This window comes from Piliocolobus tephrosceles, chromosome 10, assembly GCF_002776525.5.
Source record: "Piliocolobus tephrosceles isolate RC106 chromosome 10, ASM277652v3, whole genome shotgun sequence".
NCBI lineage: Eukaryota > Metazoa > Chordata > Mammalia > Primates > Cercopithecidae > Piliocolobus > Piliocolobus tephrosceles.
The window spans coordinates 82921313-82935948 of NC_045443.1; positions in this window are offsets into that span (position 1 = coordinate 82921313).

The window sequence follows — 14636 nt, forward strand, 5'->3', positions numbered from 1 at the left end:
CCATATTTTACATTTGACAGATTCACATCTCAGAGAGAGAACTCACTTCCTACTTTTCCATTTCTCAGTATGACTATGAAAACTCATTCCATACTTTTCTCACGTTTTGTATTTCTTTCCTGTATTTGGAAATAATTTATGTAGTAAATGAACACTTCCTTATATTTAACTTAAAAGCAAGCTACAATTTAAGTTAATTCTTGCTTCCTGTCTACAGAAAACAATGGCTGCTAATCAACTTTGGCTTAGCAGTTTTTCACATACAGGGAGTGTTAAATTCTCCTTGCTCCTCTGCGTCAGATTAATTTTGCTTCTTTTATAGCATGGTGAGTTTTATTTTTGTTTCCACAAACTACAAGTAATCATGATGTTCTTTACTTAACTGCCTCTGAGTAGGCCAAATTTTGTCAATTTCTGCAGTGTAATGGCAAGAACCTCCCTGTCTTTCTTCCGCTGATACACCCGAAGTGCTCCTTTCCTGCCTGAAGCTATGGGAAATTTAAAGATTTAAAAAATCAGATTATTGACTATAGCACAAAACATCTCACCCATAATAATATGGCTAGCATTGCCTCATATATATCATTGTTTTAATCAGTGCCTATGTTAAACACTCACCTTTTAAAATTAATTTTTATTATAAAAATATATCCAGTTTTCAATACATAAATTGCAAACATTTAGAAACTACACGTAATTATTATTTTATTTTGTTTTATGTTTCTCCCTTCTATCGGCAATAACAGTGGTTGTGCCAATGGCTGCTTCCATGTGGACACGGGATGGAGAAAGCAAACGTGCTACTGATTACAATAGTCTTCTCTTTGTTTATGAAGCAAGCAAGCATAGCATGGCTTTAAATTTCCATTTTCTTTTGACTTGGGAATAGCTTTGAACCAGTATGTCTCTGTCTCATTTGACATATTTATATTTTGAGTCAAAGTCTACTATTTGATTGGTTATTCTTTTCAACAATATCCCCAGCCCATTGTGGTATCATTTTGGTTCTCTATTAATTCTGCTTCATTTCATTACCTCAACTTCTTCCTCAACACTTGGTTCTTTCTTTGTCATTTTCCAACTGTGTTCTTCCTGTTTTCTTTCAAATGTGATGGTCAAATTCTCACCCTGGTTTTCAAAACCTGCCAGGATCTCCTGATATGTGGCGACTGTCTCTGACATGGATTATGTGTTCTATTCCAATACCTTGTCATGGAAAAGTAGACATGCCACATCATTCACCACATCAGATATATATTTTGTGTTTTTTTTTTTTCATTTCATATTTGGATGCCTACTTTGTCCTTCTTGAACACTTTTTGAAACCTGTTTTTGCTTTGAGGCTCATTTCATGTCCTATTCCCTCTGAGGACACATTTGTTCACTTCCTAGTCTGATTATCTTTAAAATTAAAGTCTTAGAATTTACAGGTGTAAGGAATTTCAGAGATCACGTAGTTCAATACCTTAGATAATCTGAGGAAATTAGGAATTTTGGAGATCATGTAGTTCAATACCTTAGAAAATTTAAGGAAATTTATCAGTGTCAAAGAACTAGCTACTGCAGAGCTGACTAACAACTTCAAATTTTATATCACAGGACAGTGCTCTCTCTCGTTTTTTTTTTATTTTTTTCCCCAATAACATGTTGTTTTGGCATTGAATCACATCTTATTTTCTTGTATTACTTTATTGTTTCATTGCATGAGTCTTGTTTCCCAATTTGGTAGAGGGTTCTTATAGGTTCATACTTTGTATATCCTCCAAGTGCCAAGACCATCCAAGCCACAGAGCTGTTGTATGTGTGTGCACTCTCCCTCTGTTCTTTCTCTTTCTCTCTCCTTGTCTCTATCTCATTCCCTCTCTCTCTCTACACAAACACACACACACACACACACACACACACACACACACACACACTACTACCAATCATAGAGTCACCAGATGTCTGTTTTTAAGAGCTTTAATCAACCAGTCTTTGTATGCCCAATATAGACTCCATTAAGGCATCTTGTGATACTCTACATGTATTTAGTTTTGTCCAATATTAGATTATAAAAATGCATTGGATGAATCTCTGACTCCCTTCTACTTCTGCCACCCTAAATTATTATTCATCAGGTTCATCAGTTTCCTGTCTTTTTCTTTCCTTGATGGTAGGAAAAGGCTGATATCTGCATGTGACAAGTACTCTCACAACTCCTCCACTGAAACAAATTTCCTTAAGTGGTGAGAAAAGGCCAGAGCTCAAGGTAAACAAAGCTTTTTACATGTGTTTTAGGACTTGCCTCTTTTTTCCTCTGTTCATTGCATATGTCTTGCTTGTTTAGCCTTGGTCATTTTGTGAAATTATGAAAAAGTAATTACTATGTTCATTGGAAGAGGTATATCTTTGTAGATTCATGTAGCATTCTGCCTCTATTCTAACAGTTTCACCATAAGTAAAGAACTAAATCTGTAAGACAAAAACGTGTGTGTGTGTGTGTATGTGTTGTTTGGGGTCGGGGGAGGTTGGGAAGCAGCTGCTATTAGGATAGCTGTATGTGGAAACCACAAAACTGAGTCATAAAATACACTGCATGAAGAGAGAACAGGTTTGAACATAAGGAAGTCTTACAGTGAATTACCCTTTCACAAGGAAGCAGTCCCTCTGGAACATCAAGTTAGTAATCTAAACTGTATTTTACTATTAGAACTACTCATGCTTGAAATAAGTCGTCCTAGTCATTAATTAAATCGTAAAATCACTGAAAAAACTAACTGATATCTTTGTAAAATGGGGATTTAATTATAACTTTAATCTTGGCAATGCTGCTTGAAGCGTAACTTAACACTATGACCATAAATATGTATACTCAATAAAATGTAACCTTTCCACTTATTAGCAACATTTCCTTCACTTAAGGGGTTTCCTTTTCTTAGACTATTGGCACATTTGAGCACTCTGCACTTTATGAGTCCTTGGAGAAATACATAGTTCTTTGAATATGGAGACAAATATGGAGACAGCATTCAGAAGAGTCTCAAATGACTTATAACTTAAAACTTAGGATTAACTATAATTTCCATTTGGGGAAATAAAAGAAATGTTAAGTAGCAGCATGATGCATTCCTTTTCACCTGTAATTCCATTTATTTATATTTTTAAAATAAGACCTTAATGTTTATTACTTTTAACAGCAATAAATTAAAAATAAATCTTGCTTGTCTACTGCAATATTTTTTGACACTTAAGAAACTCTCTGCTGGGAAATAGGCTGCCTTAGAGAAAGTATGTCTGTCTTGTGCATTGACATGGCCCGAGCACATAGTAAAAGGCATCACCTGCCCTCATGAATGCTCATTACCTGGATATTTTCTTTCACAGCAAGCCCTAGAAACAACACCTTCATAAGGCAGCCTGTCTTCGGCTTTTGTTTAAATTGATGAAAGTAGGCTAACTTCTCTAGCAATACTCCTGAAACCATATAAGCTCTTGCTTAATATATTTTTCCCCACATAAACCAATCAGGTGATCAACTGGACTGACTATCTTCTTAACAGTCATTCGGGCTCCCAGGTGAATGCAGGTTCTTTTGTCTTCAGCAGATTTCAATACCCTATAAGCCACCATCTTGGCAGACTTGAAGTGAAACATACATTGAGGAGAATGTGTAGTAGGTTGTCATAATCCAATCTTGGTAGTAGCACATATCATTTCTGCTTCCTTTCTTTTGGCTAGAACTTAGTACATGGCCATACATAAGTAAAAGGGAGGCAAGAAAACATGATTTGGCTTGGCTGTGTATCCAGAAAGAAGAGGGGCTCATGCATTTGGGTGATCAAGTGGTTATTTATGCTACACCTGTCCAAGCTCATTCAGTCTTCACTGGTGCAAGAAAGGAATATCTTACTTTTAGATAGCTCATTTCAAGAAACCTTGTGTCTTCAAAAGGAAATCCAGCTGGGCCATTCCCAGTTTTCAATTCCAGAAAGACAATCAGATTTCTCCTAATGAAATTGAGACCACTGATATCAAGCACAGTATCTCCAAGTAGATATGACTTAGATATTTTATAACATTGGTAACTTTATTTTCTGTGTCTGGAAAAATTCAACCATATTTGTTTCTGTGTAAGCCTATATTCTATCCAAACCATTACTGACAATTTTAGTGCTAGGTTGAAAGTTCAAGGTCTGTAGAACTGGCTTGAGCTTTTGGGTTTCAAAACTTACCAGGTTTCTTAATAGAATATTTTTATTTACTTTTATTTTGGAAGAGCTAAAGTGAAAAACTTCCAACTGTGTAACTCAGATGTAAACGAGTGGCATTGGTGAAATTGGAGGCTTTGGATGATGTCACACTAATTCACACAAATTCAGTTTCCCTTTATTCAACATGAACATTGCTTTTCTGGTAATGAGTTATGCCAAATTCATTTTGTTCCTATATCTTTTTTGTCCACTGATTTACTCATTTTGGACACAAAAGACTGCTAAAGTTAAAAAAAAAAAAAGTGATTTCTAGCAGGAAAAACCATCTAATCTAATCTAATCTATTCTTGTGATGACTCCAATCAATGAGAATTCTGAATTCTGTGTCTTCCCTATTGTTAGCAAAGATAGCTTCTCCTGTTGGATTTTTGATGCCTCCTCTTGATGTAATGCCTAATAATGATTCCCCAGCAGCTGGTATTCTCAATCTAGATCATTTTAGAAGGACTTCTGGATCTTTGCTGAACTTTCTTCTGGTAGCTACAACTGTGCAAACCTTTTTTGAAGGAGGTTTCTTCAGTAGGTGACCAACTGTTCTAGTTTGCTTGGGGCTCAAGGGTGTTCCAGGATACAGGAATTTCAGTGATAAACCAGGACAATCCCAGGCAAACCAAGATGAGTTGGTTATAATCTTATGGTTCTCTGGAGTAGCCAGGTAACAACAGCAGCACAAAATCCCATACTTCCTTGCTTTCCTCTCAGCATAATTTTTACTTTCTGTGAAGTAGTAATTGGCAGTGCCAATTTACCTTTGGCTTAGCAGAAAGCATTTCTGCAATTGTGTTTACATACAACCTGAAGCAGAGTAAGAATGCTTTTTAAAATTCAAATCCCTGAGTTCTACCTCAGATCAACCCTCAAATCTCACAAATGGAACTTGCAAAACCACATTTCTAGTAAGTATTTTATAGGGATCCCTGTATTCATTAAAGTTTGGACTGTATTTCTTTATGAAGTCTATAAAGTAGCAAGAGAGAACTTCTGTTTTTAGCTATCTGGATCAAGTTTAGGTAACGAGAGAGTTTGACAAAAGCCTCACACTCATTTTTTGATGCATTTAACTTATTTAACTAATACAGGCACTTATTTAAATAAGACCCCAAGTTGCAGTTACCTACATATTTGGTGGTATACATACCTGGGGGTTACCAAAACCCTGCCCCATGCAGGAGTGCTTGGTGTACACATGGGATTCTGAACATTATTGTTTCAGGGTCTTCCCTCCAACCCTTGCCCCAGGGCAATTATTAGATGTTTAAGCTCCAATCAGGCCCTCTTGTCTCTTGTACATTCCATAGCTGCCATTTCAAAATTATCATTATTGCAGTCATATCTATACCACTATCAAATTCTTTGAGGGAAAGCTGCACTCCTCCAGCCCCCCCTCAACTCCTAGTTCTTTCTTTGTCACATCTTCTCCTTCACAGGAGTCATCACCATGAGAGAACCCTCCTACCCTGGAATATGAGCACAGTGGGATGGTCCTTCTCGCCCTGTGTCAGCGCAGTATATACAACTCTTCTGAGACACACAGTTGGCCTCCTCCACACCCTTCTCTGCCTCTGGGCTGGATAGTGAGTTTTTCTGTGGGGGAGAAAGGAGACAATGATTAGCATTCCCTCCCACCTTTACTTCTAGGCTTAAACTTCTTTCTTCAATTGCCGAGTATTAGCTAGAGTATCCCATTTCTGGATGGCTGACTCCTTCCAATTTATTTTCATCATTTTAAGAAAAATCTAGGGAGAGCGAACAACCTGTTGTGGTCATGCTAGATCATTCCACTAGATGGCACTCTTAGGTTAGCTTTGCTTCCAGTTTCCATGAATGCAGGAGTTTTACAGTGAAGCAAAAGCTGAAAGATCCATAATTTATGTTTCATGATTTACTTGGTTGGTTAGAAGTACTGCAACGTTTTACACTGTTTCAGAAATTAAGATATGTACTTTACTGTTGAATCTGACTTTATTATATTGTGATACTTTCGGGGTTACCTTACAATGTAGGCAAACAGTAGTAAGCAGGTAAATGCCTTTATTGGGTCCCCTAACTATTTGTTGTCGTAGATTCAAGAGCCCAGAAGGAGCCAAGTAGCTCTTTCCCAGAGACAGAGCTTGGGTCTTGCTATAGCTCTCACTGAGACAACTCTGTTTTCACCAGTGGCCTCTCTTCTCTTCCAACTCTTAAACAGCACAGCCGTTGTGCCGCACATTTTCCCTGGTCACCTTCCTTGACTCTCTCCACTGTACAAACTAAGTTTTCATAATAATTTTGGTTCTATTTCATATTCGCTATTACATCTTATGACTTTAATTAAAAAACAGATATATTTTCAGAAGAAATAATTAGGGGTTTGGAATAAGATAGTTTTATTTTTTTAAAAAAATACTGTATTTTAATTTTATATTACTTTAGATTCAGGGATGCGTGTTCAGGTTTGTTAAACGGATATATTACATAATACTGGGGTCTGGGCTTCTATTGACCTCATCACACAAATAGGAAACATCACACCCAACTGGTAGTTTTTCAAACCTTGCCCTCCTGTCTTCCTCCCCGCTTTTGGAGGGAGCGCTGATGTTTCCGTCTTTATATCCATGGGTACCCGTTGTTTAGTTCCCATTTACAAGTGAGGACGCGCAGTGTTTGATATTGTTTCTGCAAAAATTAACTTTGGATAATGGCCTCCCCTGCATCCATGTTGCTGCAAAAATAACATGATTGTGTTCTTTTTTATAGTTATGCTGTGTTTCAGAGTGTGTATGGACCACATTTTCTTTATTCAGTCCACTTTTGATGGACACGTATGTTGATTCCATGACTTTGTTATTGCAAATAGTGTTGCAATATCATGAGAGTGCCGGTGTCTTTTTGGTGAAATGATTCATTTTTCCTCCCGGTAGATACCTAGTAGTAGAATTGCTGGGTCAAATAGTAGGTTTGTTAGTTTGTTTGTTTGTTTAGTTCTTTGAGAAATACTATACTACTTGCTGTAAACGCTGAACTAGTTTACATTTCTACTAAATGTTCCTTTTTGCTCCATCCTTAGCACCATTGTGAATGGTATGAGATGGTATCTCTTTGTGGTTTTAATTTGCATTTCTCTGATGATTAGTGATGATAAGCACCTTTCCATCTGTTTGTTGGCTGCTTGTATGTCTTATTTTGAGAAGTGCCTATTCATGTTTTTTGCTCGCTTTTTAATGGGGTATTTTTTTTTTCTTTCTGCTTTAAGTTGCATATGGATCCTGGATATTAGTCCTTCATCAGATACATAGATTGCAAATGGTTTCTCCCATTCTGCAGATTGTCTGTTTACTCTGTTGATGTTTCTTTTGCTGTGCAGAAACACTTTGGTCCCATTTGTCAATTTTGTGTGTGTTTGTTGTAATGGCTTTTGAGGTCTTAGTCATAAATTATTTGCCTTGGCCAATGTCGAAAACAGTTTTTCCTAGATTCCTTCTGGGATTTTTATTGTTTGAGGTTTTACATTTAAGTCTTTAATCCATTTTGAGTTTGTTTATAATTTTTATATATGCTGAGAGGAAGGGATTCAGTTTCATTTTCCTGCAAATTGCTAGCCGGTTTTCACAACATTATTTACTGAATAGTATGTATTTTTGCCATTGCTTATTTGTGTCAGCTTTATTGAAAATCAGTTGGTTGTAGATGTGTGACTTTATTTCTGGGTTCTCTATTCTGTACCATTGATGTATGTGTCTATTTTTGTACCAGTACCCTGCTGTTTGGGTTAGTGTAGCCTTGTAGTATAATTATAGGTAACATATAGTCAGCAGGTATATCTAACAGTATAGTCAGGTAATGTGATGCCACTGTCACTAGTTTTGTTATTTTTGCTTATGTTGTTTTTGTTTGTAATTAGTTTGTTTTTAAAGCTATTTAGGTTTCTTTTTGATTCCATGTGAATTTTAGAAATTTTTCTTCTAATTCTGTGAAAAGTGACATTGTTAATTTGATAGAAATTGCATTGAATCTGTAGATTACTTTGGACAATATCATCATTTGAATGTTTATTCTTCCAATCTGTAGCATGGGCTGTTTTTCCATTTGTTTGTTTCATTTCTAATTTCTTTCATCAGTGTTTTGTAGTCGTCCTTGTAGAGTTCTTGCACCTCCTTTGTTAAATACACTCTTAGATATTTTATTTGTGTGTGTGTAGCTACTGTAAATGGGATTGAGTTCTTGATTTGATTCTCAGTTTGAAGGTTACTTGTGTATAGAAAGGCTATTGATTTTTGTACATTGATTTGTATCTTGAAACATTGCAGTTGGTTTTCACCTCTAGGAGGCTTTTAGAGGATTCTTCAGGGTTTTCCAGTTATCTTAGGGTTTCTGGGATCATGTCATCAGCCAACAGAGATAATTTGACTTTCTGTTTTCCTATTTGGGTGCCTTTTATTTATTTCTTTTGCCTAGTTGCTCTGCATAAGACTTCCAATAGTATGTTGAGTAGGTGTGGCTGAGTGGATGTCCTTGTCTTCTCCCAGTTCTTAGGGAGAATGTTGTTGTTAACCTGAGATCTTCCTATCATTTTGATATAGGCATTTAGTACTATCAACTTTCCTTTTAACACTGCTTTTGCTGCATCCCAGGGGTTTTGGTATGTTGTGTCTTTATTTTTATTTTATTTTATTTTATTTTTTAAATCTGCCTTTATTTTGCTGTTTACCCCAAAGTCATTCAGGAGCAAGTTGTTTAGTTTCCATGTTCGTACGTAGTTTTGTTTTCTAGTTTCATTTCATTGTGGGCTGAGTAGATGCTTGATATGATTTCAATTTGTTTGAAATTTATTGAGACTTGTTTTATGACCATGTGGTTAACTTTAGAGAATGTCTGTGCTCAAATAAGAAGAATGTATATTCTGTGGTTATTGGGTGGAATGTTCATTCTCTAGATGTCTATTGCATCTATTTGGTCAAGTCCAATTTAAGTACCAAGTTTCTGTGTTAGTTTTCTACCTCAATGACCTGTGTAGCTTCCTTTAAAATTTTTTTTTTTTCGTGTTGACCTTGCATAATCTGATGACTCTACGCCTCGGGGATGGTCATCTTGTATAGTATTTCGCAAGTGTTCCCTGAATTTCTTTAAGCTGGAGGTGAACCTCTCCTACAAGATTATGAAAAATTTCCTGAATTATTCCCACAGATAATGTTTTCCAACTTGCTTACTTTTTCTTCTTTTCTCTCAGGAATGCAAATAAGCTGTAGGTTTGATCACTTTACATAATCCCATATTTCATGAAGGCTGTGTTTATTTTCTTTAAATTCTTTTATCTTCATTTTTATCTGGCTGGGTTAATTCAAAAGGCTGGTCTTCAAGCTCTGAAATTCTTTCTTTTGTTTGGTGTAGTTCACTCTGAAAGCTTCCAGCTGTATTTTCAAATTTTTTTAGCGGAATTTTCAATTTCAGCAGATCGATTTTTTTCTTAGTGTAACTATCTCATCTTTTATATACTAATGTTTTTCTCATTTCTTTGTATTTGATTTCAACTTTTCCTTGCATCTCATTGAATTTCCTTAAAATTCATATTTTAATTTTTTGTTTGTCCTTTCAGCCATTTCAATCTGGTTAGGATCTGGTAGAGAGCTAGTGTGGTCCTTTGGAGGAGGCAAAGCATGCTGGCTTTTTGTACTGTCAGAGTTCTTATTCTTTCTCATCTGAGGGAATTGTCACTTCTTATTTTTGAAATTGCTATTGTTTGGATGAGACTTTTACTTTTTTTAATTAGTGTTTTTTTTTTTTCCCTTGAGGGTATGACTGTGATTTTTGTTATATATCATCCTTTGGCTTCATTTCTGGGTGCTTTCAGGGAGCCACAGTTCTAGATGGGTTCCTAGGTAGTGGATAAGTTCTGAGAGGTGGCTTTCTCATATTCTTCTGGTTGTAGTGATGCAATGGAGGTAAGCGCTGAAACACTATCTCCTACAGAGCTGAGGGTGCAAAGGTCTCAGGAAGATTATCTCAAGGACTAGCACTAAGTCCTTCTATTAGCAGGTTTTTTTATGTGATGGTGAAGTTCAGGCTGCAGTCCCACAGATGATACTTGACAGTACGAGTGGGCTCTCCCTCAGGTAGGCTGATGTCAAGTAGAAGCACCACCCTGACAGGGAGGTGGCAGGAACAGATTGTGTTGGAGTGCATTGAGGTCTCCAGGATAGGGGTGGGAAGTGCAACAACTCCTCTTCTTAAACTGGCAAGGATGTGTTCTGTTCCCCTACCAGGCCCTTGTTGCAAGGCACAGGACTCTAAGTTCATAAAGACTTTCTCTTTTGATTCCGGGCCGTAGTGTGGCTGTGGGCCATGGCAGGCTCCCTGATGACTGCCACTAAAGTGGGTTTGGGGCAAAGCCTGTTCCTGGAGACCAGAGCAGTCAGGCTAAAGACTTGTCTGTCCTCTATTGCTGGGGCACTGCCAGTCTGTGTAGGGAGAACAGTTAGGCCCTGCTCTGCATGAAAGCCTGAGCAGCACAGGCTCACTTTCAGCAGGGGTGGAACCTTCACAAAAAGCACAAAAAACACTTTTGGCCAGTGTACACTTTCAGTACTTGCCAAAACCAGAGTGAGTCTGGGGGAGTGTCTGGTGGTGTACGAGGAAGGAATCCCCAGGTAGGGCAGTGTCTCACCACAGGGGCACAAGCTATATGGAACCCAGCATCTTGGTTCATGTCTGCTGGGAGTGCAGGCTTTTCTGCATGGCCACCTGGTTCTCTGTCCCCGGGAAGTTCCCAAACCACCACCAATTGTATTGCCCTGAGTTGGGGGGCAGAGGCACTCTGCAACAGTTTGGTGGTCAGTAAACTGTCAGAGGGGTGAGGGGGAGGAGAGAAGCCTTTCCACCTACCCTTCCCATGAGGCACCAAGTTCTTCAGGGTCAATCTCTGACAGACTTTTGCTACTTTCCTTTTCTTTCCTCCTCCAGCTTCTTCCCTTGGGGACTCTGACAAGTCTTGGCTCTCTTCCCTTCATTTTCTATTCAAAAGTTGTCTATTCACTGGTAACTTTAATCTTTCTGAGAAGAACTGGCATCTGATGTCACTAGTCACCCATCTTAAATAAATAAGAATTTTAATTTTAATCACCATTACCTGAATTAGTAAAATGACAGTTAACAAGTACTGGAACTTACAGAGTAAGGAAATGGAAGCCAAAACAACATGGCTAATAACCATGCACAGGTAGAATTCAAAGAATAAAAGGGTAGAGAGGGTCTTAAGCTGTATGTTTATTTAAGTGATGAAAATATATAATAATGTGTAAACAGAAGTGTAATATAAAAAGATATTGGCCAAGTATGGTGGCTCACGCCTGTAATCCCAACACTTTGGGAGGGGAGGCAGGTGGATCACAAAGTCAGGAGTTTGAGACCAGCCTGGCCAATGCAGTGAAACCCCATCTCTACTAAAAATACAAAAAATTAACCGAGCATGGTGGTGGGCACCTGTAATCCCAGCTACTCTGGAGGCTGAGGCAGGAGAATTGCTTGAACCCAGGAGGCAGAGGTTGCAGTGAGTTGAGATCAAGTCATCGCACTCCAGCCCAGGTGACAGTGCGAGACTCCATCTCAAAAAAGAAAAAGGAAGAAAAAAAAAAAAAGAAAAAAAAGAAAATAGTGAGACAAATGTCCAACTTTACTCATTTATAATTGGACTATAGTCAAATTATGAGAATGATGAAACATTTCATATCTAGAAAGAGGGGAAAATAATGAGATTATTTAACCTAAAGCAGTGCTATCTATGGCATTATTTAGGTAATGGTACATCCTGAAAGGCAGAAGCCCTGTCTTGGGTTTCACTCATTTCTTCCTCTGGATAGTGCTGTAAACATTCTCTAGAACAGTCTACTTGTATATCTTGAGCAAATTATTTAAACTCTGTAAGCCTCATTTTTCTCATCTGTATAATTGTGATGATAATATTCAGTCTTACAAGGTGCTGGTGAGGTTTCAATTATACAATGTTTGTAAAGCATATTAATAAGGCATTCAGTAGGGTATCAGAACAGAGTGTCTTGACTAGTACAGTAGAGTCTCTCGGTGGAAGGCATTCATGTTTTTCAATTAACACTCTTTATGTAGTTTTTAGTAAATGCACATATGCTGGGTCACTTTGCTTTTATACTTTAAGAGTCTTAGCAAGAAAACTCTAATTTTCTGCACATAACTTAACTGAGAAAGAACTCTCTTATTTGTAAATTTGTAGGGAAGTGATATCAGAGTTGGAGTGGTTGCAGGACTGGAACATTGAGATTTTAATACCTCAGAACGATAAGGAATGATAAAAAAAAAAAAAGAGGATTCAGAAAGCAAAACTGAATTAATGGGTATTAGTGACCTTCAGCCTGTGGAAAAATAAATTAAGAAAATAATTTGATATGTTAATCAAGTATGGGCTTCCTCTTCAATCCACCTAATTTTTTTCATGTAATAATTTGTAATAAGCTCATTTAAACTTCGACAATAAAAATCAAACATATACAATAAAAAATGTATAAATTATATTGATCATGCTAAATTTTCAAGTTGTTAAATAAATGTCTTGACTCAGTTTTATGCTGATGACATGTCTGAACACCAATTGTCAATCTTAAAGGTATTGAAATGAAACAGATTTTTCTTTCAGTTTTTTAAATTGGAAATGTTTCCACTTTATTTCAGTCTTTTTGAATGTACAGGCATACTCTAAAGTGGCTTCATGGGTTTATGTAATTAATAACAAGTCATATCATCAGAGAATAAAAATAAATCAATTTTCTTAATCACACTCTACAATATATTATTTTTATTTTCATTTTAAAACGTTAAGAATTATCAAATATATTTGGAAAAATCAGCTTGCTGAATTTTTCTTCTTATTTCTTTTTGTCAGAGTGAAACATTGGTTGGGTTGAAATGTAGATTTATGTTATCGCATAAAAAAAAACTGCTTGCAGAGTGTACTAAATAACAAATTAGATTAGTACTGTGAAGTGTGGGCACCTAAATATCACAAATAGTGCAATAAGGTTAACTTATTTCCCTTTCTTTATTTCGGATCACTTCTATATTTTCCAATGGCATTCTGAATTTCTATCACCCTTAAAACCAGGACAGTTGATACTGGCTGTAACTTTAATAAGAATGTTTTGTACTCAATAATTCATATCAGAAAAAATAACTGTCTAAAATATCAGACCCAGTCTCACTTCCCTGAACATGTTCTCTAAGTTGACGATGGCCTACTAATAACAATTTATGGAAATGAAAAATTTTTACTCAATTTACTAATATGGTAAGTAAGATTTTAGAAAATCATTTATGGGAGTCAAGATAAAAGAGGACTGACACTTGGTATATCCAGAATTCTAATATTTATACAATTTTTGGAGGCCAGACATCAACGAAATTGGAGAAAGTTCAGAACAAAACTCTGAACTTTAATTGTTTGAAATGGGGTTTGACAAAAATATGAGAAATGTTAGAATTGTTTGACTGGTTTGGCGTAAGGGAACACTTCCCAATTTTTTTTTATATTTTAAATTTGAGGCAAATAAAAGAGATTTTTTTTTTTTTTTTTCTTGAGAGAGTCTTTCTCTGTTGCCCAGGCCAGAATACAGTGGCATGATCTCGGCTCACTGCAACCTTGCCTCCTGGGTTCAAGCAATTCTCCTGCCTCAGCCTCCTGAGTAACTGGGACTACAGGCTCGTGCCACCATACCCAGTTAAGTTTTGTATTACACCACCATGTTGGTCAGGCTGGTCTTGAACTCCCGTCCCTGTGAACCACCCACCTTGGCCTCCCAAAGTGCTGGGATTACAAGCATGAGCCACTGCGCCCTGCCCAAAGAGAATATTTTTAAAAGCCAGAAAAAAAAGTCTCAGTAGTTTACTAATCCAAGAAACGGTTCTATTTTTTACTGAATGCAAAATAAGTATCAGTATTTCTTCTATCCTGCAAACTTTGTGCCAGTAACCATCAGTAACTGTACATTCTCTATGGCCCTCACCTTGAAGGCTGGACTACTTACAAGAATGATTGAGTGTAAAATCTAGATTTATTTATTTACATAAATATAGATTTATGTAAAATCTAAAGATAATTTAGATTTTACATAAAAACTAATCTATGCATAATAATTAATGAGCACTACATTTAAATTAAGCCTCAATTTAAAGATTTTTAAGAACTATAAACAACAACATGTATTTGATATCTTTCTTCATATTCTTCACTTTACCAATGTCTGCTGACATACCTCTCTAGTTTTCTTTCTTTTTTTTTTTTTTGAGACGGAGTCTTGCTTTGTCGCCCAGGCTGGAGTGCAGTGGCGCATCTCGGCTCACTGCAAGCTCCACCTCCCGGGTTCACGCCATTCTCCTGCCTCAGCC